Source organism: Pezoporus flaviventris, unplaced genomic scaffold, assembly GCF_033815535.1.
Source record: "Pezoporus flaviventris isolate CSIRO_AGI_PZ_B2104156 unplaced genomic scaffold, CSIRO_AGI_Pfla_v1 ptg000031l, whole genome shotgun sequence".
Classification (NCBI taxonomy): Eukaryota; Metazoa; Chordata; class Aves; order Psittaciformes; family Psittacidae; genus Pezoporus; species Pezoporus flaviventris.
Window position 1 is genome coordinate 67,467,957 of NW_026892579.1, and position 19,432 is coordinate 67,487,388.

At 41.9% G+C, this 19,432-nt stretch overlaps 1 long non-coding RNA gene across 3 annotated transcripts; it reads left to right on the plus strand.

Moving 5' to 3' along the window:
• Positions 1-1,762: 1,762 nt before the first annotated feature.
• LOC133273346 (uncharacterized) lies at positions 1,763-18,157 on the plus strand. 3 transcript variants are annotated; one of them, XR_009744754.1, is made up of 8 exons: positions 1,763-2,533; positions 3,908-4,008; positions 8,216-8,334; positions 8,750-8,812; positions 9,865-10,053; positions 13,302-13,358; positions 16,025-16,120; positions 18,040-18,156. It is a non-coding gene; the product is annotated as an uncharacterized LOC133273346 (long non-coding RNA). The 3 variants fall into 3 exon arrangements; XR_009744755.1 differs by lacking the exon at positions 16,025-16,120 and having other exon boundaries at positions 18,040-18,157; XR_009744756.1 differs by lacking the exons at positions 13,302-13,358; positions 16,025-16,120; positions 18,040-18,156 and adding an exon at positions 11,949-12,771 and having other exon boundaries at positions 1,764-2,533.
• Positions 18,158-19,432: the final 1,275 nt, after the last annotated feature.

Below are 19,432 nucleotides of genomic sequence, written 5' to 3' on the forward strand. Positions count from 1 at the left end.
AAATGAACAAGAATAATTGTAGTCATGTCATAGAAAATACCTGTTTTAACTGTCTCAGTTTACTCACTGGCTGCTCCCTTCAGTACTTTCATTTTCTATGACAGTGCTTTCATTGATGGTTTCTACAGCTGGATATTCCACATTTCTTTTGTCTGCCTAGAGATGAATAGTGAATACCTTCTGGCTGCTGTGTCCAGGCTAAAAGTGGGAATGCAATAGTTACTGAGTTGTTCATTGTATTTGGTCAGAATAATTGTCTGCTTAACTCACTGCTTGATATTTCTTATGCCTGAGAAGTATTTTGAATTGAAGGATTAGAGCACATGACTGCAGTAATCAAGTCGCTGTTAAAGGTTTTTACCCACCCATCTTCTGTTCTTCGTCAACATAAATATTAAGCAAGATCACATTTGGAAGAGTCTGAAGTTGTGATATCTCTCGATTATCCTTATGTATTCTTGGGTTTCTGGTATCATACTAGTCCCTGAAGTAGGAATATAATGGGAGAGGCCTTTCAGCAAGTTCTCAGGGTTAATTCCTGAAATTCGGGTCCTCTCTTTGGAGCTAGTTCTTTATGCCCCAGAGTATTGCTATTAAGCAACACAGGCTCATTTCTTCCAGCAAAATTCACATGTATGGGTGAGGCTTGTTGAATATATTTGGCTTCTGTATAAGCATGAAGCATGTAAATCAAACTGGGCTGTAAATACTTTTCATCACTGCTGCAATCTTGTTGCTTCAATACACAAGCAGTAAAACACAATTTAGGGGAAGGTAGAAACTGAATAAGATGAAATATTTACCAGTGCAAAGGCCCGATCTTGCTCTCTTTGTAATGATGTAAATTACTAAAGCCTGATGTGAGTATCTGCTAGATGTTTGAGGCCTGGAAATAAATTGTTTTGCATCTGTGAAGTCAGAGGAAATATATTTGGCATAAACTGTTTCATAAAAGCTTAATAGAGATCACTGCCTGACAGCCTTGTTTATCCTGCCTGTGGTAAAGACTGTGCCAGTGGTTTTGGACTGAGCGTTATCATCTTTCTTGGCTAAAGTCTGCAACATTTATACACGTGAATCATTTATGTGAATACTTTTATTGACTCATCCATGCAAATATTTTCAACGTGGAGCCTTGGTCAGTGTAAATTCTTCAGAGAAGTGATTGTAATACCTAATTTTTGGCTCTATAGTAACAGAAATTATAATTTAAACACATATCAAAAAGATATTTGTGAAAACGTAAGTGGCAAATACTCTTTCTAAAGCCTGTTTTGAGAAAGGCCATGTCACTCACTAGCCATTAAGAAACCACGATTTGTTGATGTTTTTTACATAGGATCAAGTTGAAGTCTAGTTGTGGTCAAGGAAATTTCCACTGACGTTACAGTCATAGCAACTGATTTCAGGCCATGTCAGTCATTATAGAATCATAGACTCAGAGAATAATTAGGGTTGGAAAGGACCTTAAGATCATCTAGTTCTAACCCCCCTGCCTTGGGCAGGGACACCTCACACTAAACCGTGTCACCCAAGGCTTTGTCCAACTTGGCTTTGAACACTGCCAGGGATGGAGCATTCACAACCTCCCTGGGCAACCCATTCCAGTGCCTCACCACCCTAACAGTAAAGAACTTCCTCCTTATATCCCATCTAAACTTCCCCTGTTTAAGTTTGAACCCATTACCCCTTGTTCTATCATTTTTTACATAATGGGTGTACTTAAAGGAGTAGATTTTGGCCTTTCAATGGATTCATGGGAACACCCCAATATATTCTGCCATTGGCCAAAAATCTTGGACTAAATCTTCCATGTTAATTAAATATATCTGGATGAAGTTATAAAGTCAGATTAGTACTTTCCACTGCTAAAGTTCACCAATATAGTAATTGGAATATTTGGTTGCCTGGGATTTCCTGCTAGAACATCCATCTTACTGAAATCTTTCCTAACACATGGGAAAACTACTGATCTAGGTAAGGACATGGATTGATCGTCTCGAACCACTGAAGGGTAGATGCATCAAGCCTTGTAATTCGTATTTTCTAGCCATGCTGTATAAAGGGCTTCAAAAGCAGCTCCCTGTGCCAGGCTGGAGTTCACTTTGCATGCCTTGCTTTATTAAACGGGGGAAGCACACCAGCGCTAGAAATGCCTGGCTGATAAGCTGATGCACTTTTTATCTCCTCTGGAGCCTGACTGACATCTTTGAACACTGTTGTATCTAAACAGCTTGAATATGTGACCTCATTCCTTAAATACCATCACTTGAACAGCTCTTGTTGCTAAAATAAAAGCAGCGTTGCTTCTCTGTTGTGAAAACTCCTCCAGACCCTCTGACAAGCACAAACCAAACCACACCTTCTTTTACTATGATAAAAAATGACAACTTATTTGTACCAATTACAGTGTACCTGTAGCAGCAATTACAGTGGAGGCATCGCTTGTGGCTTTCATCATACTCACTTCATGTCAAAGAAGGCTCTGGAATAAGACTAGGAAACAGAACCTGAGGAGAATGATACCAGAAAGGTAAAGTGGCTGAATAATTTTGTTTTCTTATACTGACAAGTAGTTTGTTAACCGCTTCCTACACTGAGGGAAGACTGGAGTTGAGCCAAACTCTCCAGTAAGATAAAAAGAGGCCAGGATCAGCTTTCTTATTTTATGCTGTCTTTTATTGCTCGGAAATAAGCCTTCTGCAATGCAGGCCTGCGTCAGTGCTTTGTTAAGTACAGCCAGGTTTTAAAACCACAGGCTATGCCCTCTGTTCAAACACAACTATGTGTTTCTCTGGAAACAGTGTAAGTTTTTTCCCAAGAGGTGATAGCTGCAAAAGCTGAACTTTGACAGGGAAGCTGAAGCATGGACTCCTTAAAAAGAAGCTTAGATTTCTTTATCTATTAAAATAATTTTTTATGAGAGGACTGATGTGCAAATCCACTGCAAAGTAAATAAAAAAGGGAAAAATATTCCTATTTTAGTGAACATATTTATTGACAATTGTTTAAACAGTTTTGTCAGTTTGAATTTGGTGCTTAAAATAGTATTTTGAAATGAACTGTGACTACATATTTGCATACAATTGTCTTGCAGCTGCATTTATGACCATAGGTGCAAACTCTGCTGCTTGTTATGTTCTGTTCCTATTGGCAGTATTGAGGCAAGTGCCATAAAGGCCGAAGGGTTCATAGTGCAGAAAGGATATTCAGGTTACTGAATCTGCATCTTTAACAGAATCTAGACCTCTCCCCCTGAAAAGCTGGCTATAAACTGTTTTAAATTGTGTTTTATTTTCAGAGTATAACCTAATTTTCTTAAAGTAAAACCTTTTTTTAATAGAAATCCTACTCTTAGATCCAGTCCATCAAATAATTTACTACAAAGCACAGTTTTGTATGCTAGATAGAGCAAGCTGTGACGACAAAGAGGGACACATGATACAAGTACTGCAGAATCAAGACTTGTTTGTTGATATAGAAGCAAATGAGAGTGCCTATGGTTTTATTCATTTATGTGAGGACCAAAAAAATTGGAATTTGGTGTCCTTGAATTGTGTTATTGGCTTATTGCAACTTTTACTGGATTGAAATAAAGGTGGATTGATATATGCTAAAGAGAGCTCCCTATCTTTAATACTTTTATCCAGTAAGATGAATTGCCATCAGGATCACTTATTTCTTAAAGCTCTGTGTTATTTTGTTAAGGGAAGAATATGACCAAGAGTAACAACTTCAATTTTTGTTTTAATGTATAACAACCAGATATAGCATTTACATAAAAATAAGGGATTTCAGTGTAACTTTAGGCACCAAACCTGCATTTTGGAGGAAAGAAGGGCAAAAAAATCTCGACTACAATCTCTGTGTAACTTTGGTGATCACAGTATGTTGGACCTTTCTGCAGGAGAATGATTGTAGCGCAGTCAAGTTGCTGGTGAGGTGGGCACATCTGTATAACTGCTGGTAGCGGGAAGACTCAGATGGGCCTGCCTGGCACTCAGAAAGGTGAGGGAATTGCTGCCTTGGAGGAAGCACCCGGGTTGAGATTCCATCAGGCTTTAAAGGTCAAGAGGAAGCACCTTGAGGCCAATATTGAATGTGGCTGGCAACCAGGGTAACTAAGCTACGAAGGGAGTTATGTGCTTACTCTGTCTGCTGCCAACAAAACTCCTGCCAACATCTTTTTGTAGTAGATGAAGTCTATTAATTCTGCATGCATACACATCAGCAGAAAGGGTCTAACATTACGCTGGTCTAAATGGAACAAAGCACAGACATGAAGAAGGACAGTCTCATCCAGCAGAGGCAAGGAAGTGTACTGGCAGTATTCCCAAAGAGAAAGGAGAAGCATTTCGCTCCCATGAAGGAGCACTGGCTGGGTGCTGGACCAGAGACTCCTGGGGTTGAGAAAGAGCAGTGAGGGATGGTGTGAAAGAAATATATAGTGTCCAGATAACACAGATATTTTCTCTGTTCATCCTGCATTCATTTGCAGACTCTTAACAGCAGAGACACAGAGGAGTCAGGTACACTGACAACACACAGAAGTGGCAGATGGAATAGTGGTAATGATTTTTAATTACATCTTTGTGATAGTTGGCATCTGAATGAAATTTAAGCTTCCTGATGATTTTATTAGATCCGTAAGTGAAAAAAACCTACAGACTGAAGAACTGAACACAGTGCTCTGAGAAGATCCATAATGAGTGATTTAATGAAGTAGTTAACTCCACTGTAGAACACAAACTGGTTTTAATTGGGAACACTGGATGGCTTAATCTTTCTATCAGATGTTCAGAGGAAATCAAATACCCTGTTGTATAAAAAGCAGCTGGGACACAGGGAGAATGGCTTTTATATCAGTGCTCTGTGAGAGGTCAATGACAATTTTAATTGATGCTATTTCAGTTCTTGTGGTATGGTGGGAACTAGAATAGAAATATCTGAACTGCTTGTTCTTAGAAATATGTGGACTTTATTCAGGGGAATCTTCAGCTTAGAATCAAGCACAAAGATTAGATGAAATCTGCAGATAGATACAAGAAAATAGGTGCAGTTAAACATCATTTTATGGATACATCCATTCATTTCTGAAAAATACAGGAAGTGGCCACATTCACTCATTTTCAGACACAGTTGACACCGAAGCCAGGTATCATTAAACCCATTATACAGCTCTGAAAGAGAGATTCTAAACAACAGTTGCTTTAAAGATTGATTTTCTTGATCTTTTAGACTTTGCAGAGCCCTTTATATGGCTTGTTCTTTGTCAGCCTGAGATCACAGCATGGTCCTACTAAATCCGTCTCTTGATGTCTTTGGTGTCAGTGTTGCATACCATCCCATATAGAAACTGTATTACTAAAGTAGTGGGAATATGGGCTCAAGTTTGAACAATAGCAGTATTGGTTCTGCTTTTTTCACATATACAGAGGAAGATTGTTGTAGGGCATTGGAGACAGTAACAGGAAACAGCATGTAACTGATCTTGGAGGTCGAGTATTTGTAAAGTTTATCTTTGAAGAGACCTGCTGTCATTTTCGGTCTTTGCTGTGGGCTAAAAGCTTGTAGTAGGGTATTAGGAAGTGGGGTTTAGCTGGTGGCATATGGGTATGTGAAGAGTACATGATCTTTTGACCTTTCTTTTGGACTAAACACTGGGGAGGCAGCCTTTGGGCGAACCCAGGACAGGAGTCAGATGGTTCCATCCACTCCAATGCTTCTGTGATGTATGGTGACTTTGGTATGATTTCAGCTTGGAGTGTTATTCTGCACAGAGATATGTCCTGATGCCATGCTTTTCATATAGCCCGCGTTTCATGTAGTTAGTTTTGAGCCTTATGAGCCTAACTGCGGCAAGCCAGATTCTCAACCAACACTAATTCCCAACAGTGTGTTGATTTCAATGAAGCAGCCTGAATTTTATACAAGCTGAGGATCTAATCCAATAACTCTTTGCATAAGAAGGTTGGATGTGATTGTAGTGACAAATCTCTTAAATACATAACATGAACTCTCTAGAGCTCATCTTTACCCAGGTTGGCAACAATTAAGGATCACTCCATTTATCCCAGAAGGAAACATAGATCTGCATGATTCCACACATTTCTGGGGTTATCTTTTGAAAACATAGTCTACCAATGTCATTAACATGTCAAGCTGTGGCAGGGTGCTGTGGTCTTCTTGGAGTGAGGTTGTGCTCCTTACACTGCAGAGCTGTGTAGAAGAAAAACTCCCTCTGGAGAAACAAGGGGGAGATGATTTCCACGGGGCTGCTGCATCCTCAGAAAGTGGTCCACAATCCAGCCCTCAAACTGATGCATCAGGACTTCAGATCAACTCTCGTGGGACTTCAAACCCTCACAAGCACTGAGGATTATATAATATTGGTAGTTTTATGTTAGGACAACACCGACCTTTTTAAGTGTCTTTTTTCCCCATCTAGCTGTGGTTCAAGTTGCTTTCCCAAACCCTTGTTGGTTCAGCTAACTTGTGTTTCTCACTTCATCACCCAGTCTCTGGTTTGAAGTGGCTGTACTGGAGTCATACTTCCTTCAGCTGAAGAAGGGATGAGTTAAATAGCTGCATCTCTTGAACTGCTCACTTCTAAGTTTGAATACCTTTCTATTTTCCCCCAGCTTTATCGTGCTTTCTAGGTTTTAGGTGTAATCCTCCCAAAACACTTTAATCACATTAAAAGTTTAATCATTGTAACAGGTTTGCTTATTATTATACATTCAAATGCCTTTTCAGCTTTTCTTTGTGGGTGGGTTTGGGTTTTTCTTGCTTAATAGTCATTTGAGGGTAAATTCTTAGACTACAAGACATTTAATCTGAGTGGTGTTCATAAATGCAGAGACTCAGATTTGTTATTATTCATTAAATGAATGGATGATTGTTTCAGAACATTGTCTAACTTAGGGTAACACCTTCCTATTTTAATTATTTATACAATTGAATAAGCAGAAGGGAAAGTCAGGCTGTAAAGTTGGTCCTCATCATACTAAAAGCCCTGCAACAACTGCCTCTTGAGCTCTCTTGCACCAGACTTTAGTCCTTTTGCCTTCAAACAACTGCATTTTACTGTAGTGACACTCACATGCACATGCCTGAGAGGAAAGCTGGTCCTTAGCAGTAAGTTTTGAATGAGAAGGGAGAGTAGAGAATAATACAGGCTTAAATGTGCATTTAAAATAACAGAACTGAGTCAAGCGCTAACTACATTCAGTGCAGCAAAGTAACTTGAAATCACAGTTTTTGTTGGTTTTCTGCCTCATCTGGTTTTCTGCTTGTAAGGAGCATTTTACGCCCTTTCCTTTCTTCTGTCTTCATTTCACATAACAGAACTGTATCAAAGTATTAATACATTCCATGCAGCAAGGTAACCTGAAATTACACTTCACCAGTTCTCTGCCTCATCTATTTCTGTGCTAGAAAATTTCTTGCCCATTCCTTTTTGCCTTCATCTTTTACAATTTCTGTGTTGAGCTCATGATTCATTTCAATCTTTTTCTCCTAACCCTCCCATGCCTGGCTCGAAAACTTTGGGATGCAGATTCCATTTTGTTCTGCCTATTTGCTTTCTCCTCCAGCTGCTGCTGCCTGACACTGCTTGGCTTGTTCCCCCATCCAGGCTGCAAAGCACCTTGAGTTTGCTCAACTGTCATCACAGGTTCTGTGCATAAATTCCCACCTTTTTCCTTTGCCACTTGAATCTCTCCCCCTCATAACCATCACTGAGAAGCCCCCAAACTCCTGGCTTCAGTGTTGGTTGTTCTTCCTGAGCAAGTGACTTCATTCAGACACAGGGGCAGGACCAGGCAGCCGTTCTTCATGCTTACCCTATTAAATGGCCATTATTTTTGGAAGAGCATCACACAGCTCATGGCAGTGTCAGAGTTTCTGTGCAACAGCACTGAAAACACCAATACCCAGCTTTCTCTCTTGCAGTAATCTCGTGGGTTCCTTATCCAAGTATTGCCAAACCCACCTATCTTGTCAAATCCCACGTGATGTTGCCCCAGGTGACAGAGCTACAAACATTGCATACACATATCCCACACGTTAGAGTGTGCATGTTGCAAATACTCAGAAGGGGTTTTAAAACAGATAAGTCATGTGCTGACATGAAGGAGAACAAGTAGAAATCAAATTGTTCTGTATGTTGTGCCATTAACTTCATTGGCATAATGATTCTTCTGAACTTCTGCAGTGTGGGTTACCAGCACCTGGTTCAGCAGCGCTTCCAGCTGATGTGTTTGCCCTGTCAGCAGAGTTGTCAGAGAAATCTGATGGAAGAAGAAAGAAAAGACAAGCCCATCTTGGCAGGAGGTATTTATAGTAGCCATGTACCATAGGGGTTGTGATCAGGATTGTGGGTTCGTTGTGTTACACTCTGTAGATAGGAGATGATGCAGTCTTTGTCTTAGAAGCTTGCAACTGAGGAGATCAGAAGTGTGTGCTACAATATAATATATAGTGCCTGAAGTGTCTGCAAACCATGTAGACAAGGCCCTCAGTGACATGGGTTAGTGGTGGCCTTGGCAGTGCTGGGGTAATGGTTGGACTTGATGATCTTAATGGTCTTTTCCAACCTGGTTGATTCTATGATTCTGTGTTCTATCTATATTCTAGTCTGCTTATGTAGCTAAATTTAGTAGCAGGGGATGATGTTCTTTGCTCACTGAAGATCTTTTTTTACTCTTTTTTTTCCAATCCACATGTATAATTACTTGCTTACTTCTAGATCCATCTTTCAAATCCAAGGAAATCCCAAACATCTGCAAGAGAAATCAGCTCGCCAATAGTGGTAGATAGCAAACTAACTGCTCTTTTTCCACTGACCTCTTTGGTTTGTTGTTACCTCCTTTTTCCAAAACACCCCCACGCAGCATGTCTTTCATCCACCTGCTGCATTGTGTTTTATGAACTGTGTGTAGGAGGGATCAGCTTCTTGACATGCCAGTGCATTGCGTAAGACAGTGAGCCTCAGTACTCAGCTGTAAGCCTGAGTACTCCATAGGGCAAACATGAACCTAACTAAAGCCAAACAGCCACTTCGGCCAGAGACAGTATATTCTGCTTTTTTGGTTCACATTTTGCATATGCATTTATACATACATATATATACATGCCCCACACAACTATAAATGCATAAATACTTAGGCTGAAGGAATATCCATACTTAGAACTGAAGTTTCCAAGTGGGGAGGAAGACAAAATCCCTAATATAGTGTGTTTAAAAATGACATATTGGTAGGAATGCAATAAAAATCTAAATGTTGCCATAAAATGGTCTGAAATGGAACCAATGTATCATATACCATGTATTTATATGGGGGCACCTGATTTCATTGTTGAAGCAGTTCAAATAGCACTTGCTATTTCTGAAGAATACGGGAAATAATATCCTTTACTGGTTTTAGAAACAATATGTTTATCTTTTTTTGGTTGCAGTTCGATGGATGCTATGTGAAGAAGTAAGAATTAAGCAGGCTGCTTTAGTCTGGGGGAACTCAAGTTAACAGTTTTAGACTGTGCCAGTTGCCAGTGCTGATCTTTCTGTTCTGTAGGTCAGCAGCTGGAGGTCTAGTCCATTTTAGCATCTGTTTTTGTCTGCTCCCAGCTGTCTTTCCTCTTGTCCCACAGTGGGATACATAAATTACTTTTACAAGTTCAGCATCCTGGGGCAGCCACAGAAATGGATTTGGAGGGGGGCAGTGCCTCAGATCTGTGCAGAGAGGCTGACTCTGTAGAGGAAAAGCCAGGAGAGAAGTTTTGATGAAGTATTATGCTTAGGTAATATAAAGCGCATATACATCTTGGTGTTTCAGAACCTTTCTTCTTGTTATATTCTTGAAGAAAAATAAAGGATACATTGCTTCAAAGAAGAAGTTCAGAACAACTATTGAATACCTGTACAAACTTTAAGCTATGAGAAAGGCTAAACCAGGTGAGATGAGCAGCAACGGGATGACAGTGATGATCTGGTGAGGGGATTTGTCTGAAAGTGGGCTGAGTTTGAGGATTCCTCTGAGACAAGAGGAGAAGGTAAGCCATGGCACTTCCTTAAGTGCTGAAAAGAGACCAAGTGGGTGACCAGAGTTATATCTTACCATCACATCCATGGCCAAGTACAAAGAAACTGCCTGTGTATGGTCTGTGATCACACGCTATTGAGTGGAATAGAGAAAGGCTTACTAATAGGAGCAAGGAGGCTGTCTTCTCCCCATCAGAAGAATTTATTTAGAATGGCAATCAATAGGCCTGTGATTTTGAGTTCATTCTTTATTAGAATACTTACAAAACAGTCTTACACTGTAATTGTAAGTGTATGAAAGGCACTGTGCTGAAAGAAGAAATAAATTGACATGAATTTAACAGCAGCCTCTAGGTATTCACATATTTGTATGCCTTATTAACTTGTTCCTCCTCTAGATTATAGTCTAGGTAAAAGGAATTACTACTAGTGTGCCAGAAAGCTGCTTGTCATCACTCAATGAGGCTGGCTTTACAGCAGACTACACAGTTGAAGCATTATATGATTTTATTCTCTTAGCAGCCGTCATTTGAAACTGATTTGCCAGGTGACATTTGGGGAAAAAAGAGAAGTTTTAAGGAAGTAATTATTCTCATAAAAAAATCTGAGTGAACAGGGATTAGGTAAAAATAAAGATTGCATGTAAAGAGAGATGGAGAATGAGATCGGTTTCTGAGGGCAGACACTGCCTGCTATCTTAGTTCATCTGTATTGGCTTCAGGAAGGTTGTAATGTGCTCCATCAGAGGGATCTGTTCAACATTAAATAGCACAATGCGAAACATACAGGAACTCTGTTGAATCAATTTTGTGAGGTAAATCTTCAACACTGATAGATATAAATTGTGATTTTATTTTCTAAAGCTTGAAGTGGGTAAGATTTGGATGAGAAACAACACAGAGCTCGCGACCTCTGAAACCACACTGAGTTTATGTCTTTCAGTTGACCCAAGCATTTCTGCCCAGGGTATGGTCAGGTTAAAGGCTCATACATTAAAACTTGCACTGTTCAGCAACCTGATTCTACCTGATGGAATAAAACCAGTTAATCTTAGCCAACGGCCTGTGCTGAAGTAATAATTTAAGCAGCTGTTACATGGTATTCAAGAAGTCAGATTTTACTGAAATATGTTAGTTTTTACAAGTTATAATGAGAAGAGTAAAAACTGTATTTTCAAGGAAAAAAGTGCACTTGAAAATTGCTTAGAATAAGTGATACCTACCAAATATCTTGGCCTAGAAAGTCTGAAGAACCCTTATTTTGGGGAATAAAGTAGCCCTATGCGACTTCTTTTTGCTTCTGCTCCTTTTCACAGGATACATCAGAGAATTCAGCCTACAAGATTAATCTCCTTTTTTTTCCATCCTTGCCAAAAACTGTGGCTGCACCTACATAGTCTTCACCACTGGCATGACTCACCTAAAGTACATCCCTGTCTACAGCAGTCACAAACTAGTTCCAAAACCAGTAAAACTAGCAAATTCAGGTTTCCTACAGCTCCAGGCCTTACATTGTTTGCATCTGGTATAGCTTCAGTTGTTCTCACATCTCTCTTATCCTTCTTTTTGCTTTTGCCATCTGGGTAAAATACAGACACATCTGTAAAAACTACATACAAGCTGATGGCTCCCAAATGGAAGGGGTAAAACCAAGTTCTCCTCAGCTCTCTGTAATTGAGCCAGCTGCTGATTGTTACTAAACTATCAGGAATTTAATATCCTTGAGTCTTCTGCCATTGCCATAGTTAACTGAAATCATCCCAAGTGTTCTAAAGCTGGAATGGTTTATGTGGGCAAAGTTGAGGGAGATAAAGGACTTCAGTGTATGATCAGCTTGATGTGATACCGAGAAAGCGGGGTAGTGATGTCGAAGATCTTTTTAGGTGTCCTATCTTTGTCTGACCCAGATAAGAGGAAGAGCTCCCTAAATGCTTGTAAGAAAGAACCCACAGTCACAGGCTTGGTGGTGTTTTCCAAAGCTGCCACACCTTCTGCTTTGGAAGTCAAAAATGCAACCCCCAAGCACCACCATAACTCCAGCTGCTGTAGTCTGATAAAAGCAGTTACAAGGGACATGTTATTAAGCAGCAATCAAAGTGCTAGAAGATGGTGGGCTGGTACCTTTCAAATGTGAGCCATTTAAAACCAGTACTGCTGCTTCCAGTGCAAGCTTTGCTTGTACAAGTTTTATAGTCCCAGTAGCAATGCTATCAACCTTGGCTGTAATAATGCTGAAATTGTTGCTACCATCAATCTGTTTACTCCTCAGACCTATTTAGCAGCCAGGGGAGTAACCCTGGATGTTGGTTACCAGGCTGTTTTTTTCCTAAATGGGTAAATACCAGTGCTGAAAAGAGCAAAAACTGATTTCCAATTTCAATTATACACACTTTTTCTTTAAAAAAGCAAACCAATTTAAATTCCAAACGATTACAACTTGTATGAATTCCAAAGTTTTAAAAAAGCTCTTAAAATGATGTAGATACAGTACCATGATTTCAGATGGTTCATTTTTGCTGTTGGAGTTGTAAATTCTAGACACTGAGCCAGCAGCATCACTAGTTCAACATCCGGAACCAGAATGGTGGAGCTGCCAGAGAGGCTCTTGCCACCTGCATCTCCCCCTTCATGTGCTTCCCTCAGTCAGTTTGTTCAGCTAATTCAGCTCAGTCACTTGTACATTCCAAGTTAAGAAATCAGAGATTTGAGCATCCCTGATTTAGAGAGGTTGGATATTCTGAGCCCAGAACATACCATCCACATTCTGGTCCTGCTCTAAAGCTACACCTGTAACTTGTAAAACTGTTCTGTCCATGCTCTAATTTGTGATGTGATGAGTAGACCCCTCCTCTCCTCCATCTCCAGGAACTGAATGTCACAGATATGTCAGTCCAAATGACCCAAAAGGTACTGGGAGTCAGTGGGCTTTTTCCTCTCCATTGAACCCCCGGGCACACAGGGAGCAAACACTGCTCATTCATTACTTTTAATTACAGTGTGTGGGATGTTCACATAAAACTGAGGAAAACCATAATAAAACCATTAGAAAGAATCATTAAGTTTAAAGTCTGAAAAGTTTGGATTCAGACATGTCCATGAGTATTGATTTAGGGATGCCAAGATCTAAACTTAACATTGATTTTAAGCATTCATGTTTAAATGAAAAGTGGGACGGGAGAACATGAACTGGAAAAAGTAGTTGTGATACTACCTTAGTCTGCAGCAGGGAATAACAGAGAATGGATTTTTTTTGTGTCTAGGTCCAATGAAGTTGGTCCTTATGTTCCTCAGGAGTGTAAAGTACTATGGCCAAACTGGTAAGTGAATGATTTCATTGTATTTCCTAAAAGTAGGAGGGCTGAAGCAGATTTACTGGTTTACTCAACAGGAAACGGTAAACCTGCAGTAGGGAATTACCTGTGTTCTGGGTAATCTGGAAACTCAGAATTAGAGAAATCAGAATCTTCACCATTCATTCTAATGCCTTAGAAACTTCAGGAATGCTCACAGAGAGTCTCAGAACACTTCACATGCTTGTAGGTTTAAAATTTCTACAGTGCCCTGGTGAGTTTAGCAAGGGGCATTAGCAATTGTTTAGTGTACATCATTCTGCCACATTCCCATGGTTTTGTTTTCCTAATACACTCTTATTAACGTGTGAATGGACACATTTGATTGAATTTTGTTATTAATATATTGCATAGTTGTAATAATGGAAGGTAAACCTCTAGGCTTTCTTTTCACTTAAGGACTTTCCTGATTGACTGCATGGTCCCTCAGAGGGTCCAACCCTCATCTCCCTGGCTGGGCAGAGAGGAAAAGACTTCAAGGAAAATATTTATCTTAAATCCACACTATCTGCTTGTTGGGAACTTGTCTGTCCTACAAGTCAAATGGCTTTCACTGGGCTTATTATTTAGGTAGAAGGTTATCCAGGAACAACACGGAAGTGCTACAGGAAATGGCTTCCTGGCTTGTATCAGTAACAGCATAGCCAGCAGGACTAAGGAAGTGATTGTCCCCTGCACTGGGCTCTGGTGATGCTGCACCTCGAATCCTGTGTTCAGTTCTGGGCCCCTCACTACGAGAGAGACATTGAGGTGCTGGAGCGGAGCCAGAGAAGGGCAACGGAGCTGGTGCAGGGCCTGGAGCACAAGTGTGATGGGGAAGGGCTGAGGGACCTGGGGGGTTCAGTGTGGAGAAGAGAAGGCTCAGGGGGGACCTGATGGCTCCCTACAAGTGCCTGACAGGAGGATGGAGCCAGGAGGGGCTGGGCTCTGCTCCCAAGGAACAAGGGATGGGACAAGAGGAAACGGCCTCAAGCTGCCCCAGGGCAGGTTTAGATGGAGCTGAGGAACAATTCCTGCCCCAGAGGGTGCTCAGGCATTGGAACAGGCTGCCCAGGGCAGGGCTGCAGTCACCGGCCCTGCAAGGGTTCACAGCCCGTGGAGACGAGGCCTCAGTGCCATGGGTTAGTGGTGGCCTCGGCAGTGCTGGGGAATGGTTGGACTGGATGAGCTTAAAGGTCTTTTCCAACCTGGTTGATTCTGTGATCCTGGCTTGTATCAGAAATGTTTGAGGTTTTTGCAGAGGTCTCACCTCTCTGCAGTGTCATCTTTGGGTGTGGAAGGACCCCACTGCTTCAGGTCCTACATGTCAGTAAGACAAAACTAGTGTCTTAACTATGTATTGTCTTTTAAGACCTAATGGTTCTTTCCAAGGAAAAGAGGAATGAGACCCAAATCCACTTAATAGTGAATTCCTGTGCAGTTTTAGTGAGGTGAATTTCTTATGTCACAGCCTCATTTGCTGGAGAGCATTGTCATTGCTTTGATTCACTTCAAATGCTGGTGTATTTTAAGATCAAGCAAATATATCGTTGTGTTCACTGTTGTACCATCATTTTTCATGTTATACCTCAACTTTGGTTCCTCTGAATGAAAGCTTGAACAGACCAAGTTATGGCCTAGGAGGAAAATACCTGGGTGTAGGAATTCAAAGCTAGGGCTAATGGCAACTTTTCACTCATGACAGTTGGTATAATTTAGGACTGTCCTTAAACCACTCTGATTCATGCAGATAGACTGGCTGAAGGAAGTTTTGTGACAGGTCTGAATCAGAATACTGCCTATGGACAAGGTCACTAGGACACTGGCTGTAGAAATTGACTGCTTTGGCTTAGCAAGATGATTTTGAGAGCATAAAAAAAGTGGAAAAATTGGATCCATCTAAGTCAGCCTATGGGACGGTAGAAACGATTCCAGAATAGGAAGTGCCGGGAACACTAAAGCACATAAAAGATTTCAAAACTACTGTCAAGAAAACATTAATGATTGTGGCGGATGAGGCTAAAAGGCAGCCCCAGAGAAGGTACTGCTAGAGCTGAACCCAACTCAGTTACTATCGGGAGATGGTAATCCCTCTGTATTATTGCTTTACCACCTGTTCCCTCCATATGCTGCATTTGTATTAATGAACTAAGCAGTGATTTTGTCACAATGTCCTTGTGATCTCAAAAACATCTTGAAAATAGCTGCAGCAGATGTTCAGTTGTCTTCACTCGTGATGCCCAAGGTGCTGCAGCACGGGCATAATCTGAAAACTAAAGAATCTCAGAGTTTTATCTCTCCAGAGATAAAGACACAATGCCTGAAACCTGAAGAATTGTACTTCAAGCTTAAAAGGAGGGACAGAAACCCAGCCCCTTGTGACTTTAACTCCGTATTTTTAACTGCTATCAGAGCCCAAATGTGTTTTTTTCTGTTTGGTCCTGCTGTGAAGTGATAATACTGCATTTGTCCCATCATCATTATTTTCCTAGTCCATGACATGCTGTGATATTATGTAACATCCGTGTAAGATCTAACAGGTCACAGTGGACAGAAAAACTCCAGTCAGTCCATGGCCATCATTAGCACTGCTCAGGAAGTTTGGAAACACACTGATGTTCCTCCTTCACGTGATGAATCCTTTTCTTCCCAAGTTTGCCATACAGAAACACCTCATGGAAACTAAGTAAATGAACTTGCTGAATACCTGCTGCATACTCCTGCTTCCTGATAATCTTCATATAAGAATGGTAAAGTATTTTTCTAAAGAGCTAGAAGAAAGGCTGCTTTGCAGTGTAGTTTCAGTACTGGAGAGCTGTTATTTTCCCCTCACTTGTTAGTTTGCCTTGCCCAGGCTATCTGGAACTCCCTTCCTGTTTCCCTCCAAGACCTTTAGTCACTTCCGTTCCCTAAATAAAACCCCCTTTCATTTGTCCTTAACTGATGATGGATTCACTTTCAAGCTTTCTGATAAAATCAGCTGAATTATATCTAGATTTTTCCTTACTTGTAGGTGACCAAACCCCTGCAGTTAGAGCTGTTAAAATCAGGTTCAGCACTGCGTCTGTACTCAGAACTTTTTAAGTTTTTCAAAGGACCTTGTTGCCTTAGGGCATATTTTAATGGAGTGTTAAAATTCCATTTTCTTGTTTAACCAGGAAACATGGAAAATAGATTGGCTGGTGAAATTATGAAGACTTTATTCAATCAGAATGGTTTTCTTTGCTTTACAAAGAGCGCAGATTCACAATACAAAAATAAAACTCCATTTACTTTCCCAGTATGTAGTAAATGAGTACACAGAAAAGCTTATTTTCCATTTTATAAAGTATTTGAAGCCCAGACATCCACTGTGCATGGGGTAGGATGAATGCCACTGCAGACTACAGACTGCTATTCATCAATGAGGTCATTAAATGTGCCCTGTTGGGTTTGTTTTCTTCAGCTAAAAGCCATCACCAGAATGTTACTCCTTTCTTAATGCAATTTAATATACTAAGCTTCTTCAAAGAGTATAACTGTTCTGAGAATTCACATTACCCAGAACTGAGCTCTCTCCGAAGTGATTGCCTGGTATGAAAAGAGAGGAGGTATTGGGGAGGTTTCCTTTGCGTGCATTTACACTGAGGCAGCTGCTGTAGATGCATTATCTGGGAAGTAAAACAAAGACTGAAGGTATCAGTTTGTATTTTCAATCATGAATCAAATTAGTTCCTGGCTCAGTGAAACACAAGTGCTGGTGCTGGAGTTCCAGCAAAGATGTAGGGCTATGATCCTCCACATCAGGACCCACCATCTCAGTCAGGATAAGCATGTTGCCTTTAGTGTATTTATAAAAATACTTCTCACATTCCTTCTGGTCCTTCCTGATGGAGATCAGGAATATTGATGTCTTTGCACATGCTGGAAAAAATCTCATCTGGATCCTCTTGTGGCCAAACTGAGGCTGAATCGGGTGCAAGGAAAGGCTGCAAGGGAGAGGAGACAGTGGAGATTCTCTAGCTTTAGCTTAAGACAGCAAGGGCTGGACAAAGGGTATTCTTTTAAGCAGGTTAGAAATTAAAGTTCAGAGAAAAAAACAAAGGGAAAAATAGTTAAGGGATGTACATTGGCCTTGGGCAAATTAAAACTGTATGTTAGGAGGAGATCTCTAGTTATTTAGGTATTTTTAGAATACAAATAGCAGCAATAACTCAAATATTTAGACCAGGCTGCTCCAAACCCTGTGTCCAACCTGGCCTTGAACACTGCCAGGGATGGGGCAGCCACAGCTTCTCTGGGCACCCTGTGCCAGCGCCTCAGCACCCTCACAGGGAAGAGCTTCTGCCTAAGAGCTCAGCTCAGTCTCCCCTCGGGCAGGTTCAAGCCATTCCCCTTGGCCTGTCCCTGCAGGCCCTTGTCCCAGGCGCCTCTCCAGGTTTCCTGCAGCCCCTTCAGGCACTGGAGCTGCTCTCAGGTTTCCCCTCAAGGAGCCTTCTCTTCTCCAGACTGCCCCAGCCCAGCTCTCTCAGCCTGGCTCCAGAGCAGAGCTGCTCCAGCTCTCCTGTATGGTCTGGGCTCAGACAGTTCATGCAAAGAATATATGGTCATGTTTTCCTGAAGCAAAAGCAGACTCAATTCTGGGAGCCCTTCGAGTCCCTGATTCGTGTGTTGCCATCCTGTTTTTCAGAATGTGACTGAATGCTGGAGATCCAACCCCAGTTCCATGCCAGAGGCTTTTCCCTATGCAGAAGAAACACAGCTGCCCCCTCACTGTGTTCAGATACACTGAAGAGAGCCCACTTGGGAACAGCCCTTCTGCATAACAGGGCAGCTCATTGGAACATCCATCTCTGCAGACATCCCACCCTCCATGGTACAGCAGAGGTAACAGAAGAGCTGGTGCTTTTATTCCTTAACTTCTCATGTCTCATGGAACTTGCCATTGCATGCTCCAAACATTTCTAAGAGCTAATTTTACAGGCATATGTGGGAGAATAACTCATCTGTGAGTTAAAAATCCATAATAATGCTGGAATAAGATTAAATCACAGAATCATAGACTGGTTTGGATTGTTAAAGACCTTAAGATCATCCAGTTCCAACCCCCTGCCATGGGCAAGGATGCCTCACACTAGACAATGTCATCCCAGGCTCTGTCCAACTTGGCCTTGAACACTGCCAGGGATGGAGCATTTACCACTTCGTTGGGCACCCTGTGCCAGTGCCTCAGCACCCTCACAGTAAAGAACTTCTTCCTTGTATCTAACCTGAACTTCCCCTGTTTCAGTTTGAACCATCACCCCTTGTCCTATCACTACAGTCCCTGATGAAGAGTCCCTCTCCAGCATCCTTGAACGCAGAGTTCTAAGTCCTTTTGGTCTTATTGTGATAACTTTGTGGGTGGACATTATGTCCAAATAAACACCATTTCAGTTAAATTGTTACCCTGAGGGCTTTGGGCAATGCTCCATCTCTGCACAGAAAGCAAGAAACCGCACCGGGGCCCAATGCAGGCACAGGCCAAGTTCTGCTCTGTGAACTGCTGCCATTTTCCCCAGCACAAGCTGGGATTCAACCAGAGATGGCTGGATCTGCTCAGCTGGCTGACCCAAACTAACACGAGCGACCGGACAAGTTTGTCTCTTCTAAACACGTCTCCCTCCTGTGTGTTTTTCAGGCCCAGCCCGCTTTATGCATCATGTTGTGGTTAAACCTTCCGCTCTCCTCCGAGGAAGGCGCTGACGGCTCCTTGCCTGCGGGGCCGGAGAAGGAGCCTCCCCCCACCCCGCAGTGCGGAGCCACCCGGGACGCTTGGCTCTTAGCGGTGAGAGGCACCGGGGCGCGGTGACCGGTCCCTGCGGCATCGCTCCCGGCTAAGGGAGCTAAAAGTAACCCTAGTGCTGGAGGGGAGGCGATGGACCCCGGTGCGCACCCACAGCGCGTCTGTCACGGCGCTGCCGGAGCACGGCCCGTGGGGAGATAAAGGGACTGGGGGATGAGGGATGGGGAGATGTTGGGAAGGGGGGGATAGAGGGATGGGGGCACCTCCCCAGCGCCCCGTTACAGTGAGGTGCCGCCCT